Below are 5,657 nucleotides of genomic sequence, written 5' to 3'. Positions count from 1 at the left end.
AGCTAGAGAGAGAGGGAAGAGTGCATTTTCCGGTTTTACTTTCAAAATAAAATCTATATGTCACTGCTCAACGACGCTTGTTTCACTCGTAACGTCTACGAATATAAAAACAAAAAGCATAATTAAGAATTAAAGTTTAATCATAATTTTTACGTTTAAAATTAACGTTGTATAACCGCGTCCTACTAATGTTCTTTTCCCACAATTTACAATTTTTCGCGCTAATATTTTGGTAGTAAATTTCTCAATTCCTGTTTGCTAAATGTTGGTAAATTGTGTGATTCCGACATAACCCTTCAAAATAAAAACTATTTTAATTACTTTTCTGATAAATACAAAGTATTAAGTTCCACATTCCCCACCCTTTCTAATTAGTTAACAACACAAGAATAATATACTAATAACAATATGTCGTAATGTACAATATGACATACATGCATTTTGGTATTATTTATGATGTAGTACTTAGTACTTATTTCATGTAGAATATAAACTATATATAATGCAATATCTCTGGTGTATTCCTTTGTACTTGTTTCCTGTTCTTGTCCTGTCTTCATTGTAGTTTCCTGTGATATTTTGATATTATGAGGGCTGTCACAAAATCTGATTTTTACTAACCAATTATTATGGCCGAAAGAATACACAATAACAATATTGTCACAATATCTATAGAAGATTTGTAAACCAACAGCAACAACAACAACAGCAACAACAACAACAACAACAACAACAACAACAACAACAATAACAATAATAATAATAATAATAATAATAGTATCAGTTAAAGTCATTCTTAACTTTGTTTATTGTGTACTTTGTCTCTAAAATGATTGAATTACACTCAAAATACAAGGGAAAGTGAAAATGAAAAAAAGCTAAATGAAATGAAAAAAAGGTTTTAAGCGGCACTGACTTATTTACACAATAGTATATTATGTGTGTTATTACCACAATATATATATTTTTAAGTTAATTTAAGTTCAATTTCTTTCTTTTTGACACAGAAAGCGTTAATAAAAATAATTTCAAAAGGTTGCTGCACAATAACCTTTTTATATAATTCTTGAAACCCATAGGTTGATAAAACAAGCGTAGGTTGATGCAAATTTAAGAGGAATTGAAAATACAAAGAGACTCGGAAATGGAAGTAAACTTCTTTTCAGTCTTTGACATAACCTCTCACAAGACAAAAATAAAATATAATTTTTGACATCTTTAACATCACAGAGTGAGGAGTTCCATCTCCCACCAAAACATCACACTTCAAGTCTTCGCACAGAGTTATACATTTGATATGCTTGTTTGACTCTCTCTCTCTCTCTCTCTCTCTCTCTCTCTCTCTCTCTCTCTCTCTCTCTCTCTCCCACACACACACACACACACACACACACACACACACACACACACGCCGTAGTCACTGGAGCATGGCAAAAGGTTGGGAGGAGATAGTGCAGTCTCAGACTTCAAGTTTCTTTGGTCCACTAAGAAAATTAGCAACTGTCATGCAAATACAAGACATGATGACTATTATCATATCTTGCCATCCGCATTCAACATCCATTTACTGAGAATTTCAACCCACTTAAACCAAGCCTGAAGACATCAGCTGTTCTCTGAAAAGGTAAGGCACGTTCAGATTATTTAGAAAGAAGAAATTGATGTGAAAATAACATTTAGGATTTAAACGATTCCTGAAATTCAGTTCTGTCACCAAATTGTTCATAATAAAAATGGAAACAGTGGGACAAACTTCAACAATAAAAGTAATTCGGTTCTAGAGAAAATGTTCAACAATGTCCACACAATATCCAGTGAGACGTTTGATTGAGAATCAGCAGTATTTGTCAGACTTGTCTTTTTTTAGATGCTGGCAGGAAGCTGTTGCACATGGGGCGCACAGATAAACAAAAGAAAAAATAGGATAAGCATTTATTAAATTCTGTTCACAGAGATAAAGGAACATAAACAAGTCATTGTGGCTGACATAAAAAATTAAGTTGAAAACTGCCGTCCCTTTTTTGTCAAGTACAGGCACAGACACCTCAGCCTTATAAAGTTACCACATTTTTATTAGACTTCTTCACAAGTTAAAAAAAAGTCCCTAGAGATTGTCAAGAGGTGGTTCGATTCTCAGAGTGCTAATGTAACTACTAAAATAACCTTAGGACTTAGTCAACGCACAAAAGGGGAAGTGGTCAATGGTGTTCTTTCCGACTCACAGTTCTACTGAAAAGCAACAACTCAGATGTCTTCTTGTAGTGAGGAGTGCTTTTATAACAGCTTTAATGTGATTTTCTTTTTCTACTTTATCCTCTTTTGTCGTGCCGAGCAGAATGTCCATGCAACTCTGGCGCAAATACCTCTGGGTATGGGTGATAGTTGGGATTATTTTTGCATCTGGGATTATCATCCTCGTCTTCATCATCATCAACAAGTGCATATCAAGAAAAGGTAGGTTGAATCTCTGCTTGCACATACATCTGTCAGACACTTATTGGATGTGGTATCATTTGCATGTCAAAACGAAAATGTTTACTTCTTTATCCTGTTTTGATACACACTTCTTCTTTTCCTCTTATTATAATAAAAGTGTTATTAATGCAAACCTGATGCTCTTAAAGAAAGCCATAAAACAAAGTCATTCATGTAAAAAAATATTACATACATTTATTTTATAATTACCATTTATACAGGCTGTGATTGGCACCTCAGCAGGATCAGTATTAACCCCTTACCAATCTGCATGCATTTGTTTTAGAGTGGCAGGGCGTCTTTAAGGTGAGATAGCAGGTCAACAGTATGCCACATAGAAGTGGTGTCCATCATTGGAAAACTTAAGATAAATTGAGTTGCAGCACAGTGTTTTAACTTATTCTAGTCATAAATTGCAGTAAATATTGTATTTAAGTTTAGAGTGTATAAGGGCTTAGAATATAAGTAAATTCCCATGTGTCTCATACACAAATTCTGAGTAAATATAATTTGTTTTACATATTTGGTGCTAAATTTGATACCACTTGAGAATTAATAAACAATTCAAAATTAAAAATCACCCCCAAAACAACACATTAAGACATAGGGACATCAAATTACACCATAGAAGAATCCATAATGTGATTTAGCTTCAAAGACATTTTGGAGAGTTCTGTATTTTCAATGATTGGATGATGTACACTTCTATTCTCCTAATTGTTAAGAAACCCCCTTATTGTCAATATACATAGTAAAGCTACACATCCTCTGATACACATCCTATTTGTGGTTGTAAAATTTCCCGAGGCCCCTTTTTATAGAGTGAGGTCAAGTTTAAAACATTTTTTTACTACAATGAAATAGCTACTGTGGGGGCGAACATCATCGCACATGAATGAAATTGGGCTAATTGAACCCACAAGAGTCTTAGCTTTCCATAGACACAATTATGCAATTTTAAGGGCTGTTTAATGACCTTTAGATACGTATAGCTAAATGGGCTTATCGTAGAGTGTGTGTGTGTGTGTATGTACAGTCATGGAAAAAATGATTAGATCACCCTTGTTTTTTTTCAGTTTCTTGTTAATTTTAATGCCTGGTACAACTAAAGGTACATTTGTTTGGACAAATATAATGATAACAACAATTTGTTTAATTTGAGCTGAAATCTAGCCATTTTCTATGGTTTACTTGATAATAACCAAGGGGAGACTTGAACCATTTTTTATTCAGATATATGAAAGCCCATGCTTGTTTTTCCTTCACTAAAATGTAGCTGAACTTTAGAGCATTATTTCACCAACATTATAGATTCCTTAAATCTTAGGAAGTAACACTCCCAGTGCAGTGCTGTATTCCTTATTTGGTAAAGGCACAATTCCAAGTAAAGTAGCCAATGTACAGTACAAGTGAGCAATAGACATCAGTTTCATTTTCAATTTTGTTAACTACCCGTTTTTTTACTTAACTGAAAAACCGATAAACTGTACAATCCACAATTTAAACAGGAAGAGAAAATAAACCGATAACATTGCATTATTACTTTGAAAGTATTACTCTGAGGGGTTCATTGGAAAGCTGAAGAAAAACTATTATAATTGTATGAATTGCTATTATTAGTGGTGCCCTCTGGATTTGATTAGTTTAGATGAAACTTTAATGATCCCTGTGGGGAATCTGGGCTGCAACAGAGAGAGAGACGGGCTCAGTGATGGTTAATGATAAACACAGAGCAAATAAACACATAACATATAACACAATATAAGTGATAATCATAAGCACATGTGGAGATAAAAGAATATTTTACATATGAAAACATGAATACCATATGTATATAAATGAAGAAATAAACATGGTTTAATGTGCAAATGCTCATTGTTGGTTTTCTCATGATTATGTCCTACTTAATGCCAAAAGTTAGTGAAGAAGCTTATAATATTGATTTAAAATAATCCTCATTTGTAAAACCCTAATCCTGCATCATATTCCTGCTGAGCTGTAGACTCACAAAAATGATGATAATAATAATAATAATAATAATAATAATAATAATAATAATAATAATAATAACAACAACAAACACTCTGGTCTTTTATGAGCTCTAAAAACTCTTTAAGATTATATTATATAGGTTTGTTCTTCCTGTTGATTAAATTTGACTGCATGTTCTTTTGTTTTTCCACAGGAAAACACAGAATCTCACAGCTTCACAGGAGACCTTCTGACTTCTCTGCCCAGTAATACATGAATACACGCTCTATTATTGATTTTTCCCATATTGAATATTGAATATTGACTACTTTGACTGGTAAAAGTGAAATCTTACTGAATTGTAAAGAGGAACAGTTTCACATTTTAACAGACAGAGGGATGGTTAGATGAGAAGAATGATGCCAAACTTATATTTGTCTAAAATATGAAGCACTTAGCTTAGCTTAGCATAAAGACTGGAAGCTAGGGGAAACAGTTAGCCTGGGTCTGTCCAAAAGTAACAATAAAAAACCAGCACATAATTAACATGTTATACATTTTGTCTTTTTAATCCATCTAACAACAAAACCAGGAGAAAAGGAAACAAAATGACTAGAGAAGACATAAAATGACCACAAAAAGACACAAAACAACTTCAACGAGACAAAAACGCGATCAAAAAAGGATAACAAAATTCCCGAAAAGGACATAGAATGACAACCAGGAGACACATCAAGGAAACAACTCAAAAGGGCATCAAATGATGACAAAGAGACACAAAATACCACAAAAAGACACAATACGACTTCAAACCCATGCGAAATGACCACAAAGAGACACAAAATGACCAAGAAGGAGACAAAATGCCACCACAAAGTTTGTGTCTTGCTCCCATGCCCAGGGGCCCAACATCTCATAATGCACCCATCTTTATTAGTGAGCTTTTAGTTGCAGCAGTTGGAGAGACCTAAGCCAGGAGCTATATTAGGCAGCTGTTGGCTATAGCTTCATATTTAAAGGACAGCTGTAAGAGTGGTAGTAAACTTCGTATCCAACTCTCGGCAAGAAAGCGAATACAGTACAAATGTGGAACTGTTCCTGTAGGTCAGAGTTTTCACACTGAACTGCATTTCTTTTACGTTTTTTTTTTCAGGAGCAACAAATACCAGGCAGGAAGTCCTAAAGTCATCATACCACCCTTACCTTCGCGG

The 5,657-nt window shown here is 33.8% G+C and overlaps 1 long non-coding RNA gene across 1 annotated transcript; it reads left to right on the top strand.

The window, feature by feature from the left end:
* The first annotated feature begins 1,449 nt into the window (after window positions 1–1,449).
* LOC131986427 (uncharacterized) lies at window positions 1,450–5,657 on the top strand. Its single transcript, XR_009395699.1, has 4 exons — window positions 1,450–1,624; window positions 2,336–2,454; window positions 4,661–4,712; window positions 5,600–5,657. It is a non-coding gene; the product is annotated as an uncharacterized LOC131986427 (long non-coding RNA).

This window comes from Centropristis striata, chromosome 15 (genome assembly GCF_030273125.1).
Source record: "Centropristis striata isolate RG_2023a ecotype Rhode Island chromosome 15, C.striata_1.0, whole genome shotgun sequence".
In the NCBI taxonomy this organism is placed as follows: Eukaryota; Metazoa; Chordata; class Actinopteri; order Perciformes; family Serranidae; genus Centropristis; species Centropristis striata.
This window is presented reverse-complemented; position numbering and strand designations above follow the sequence as displayed.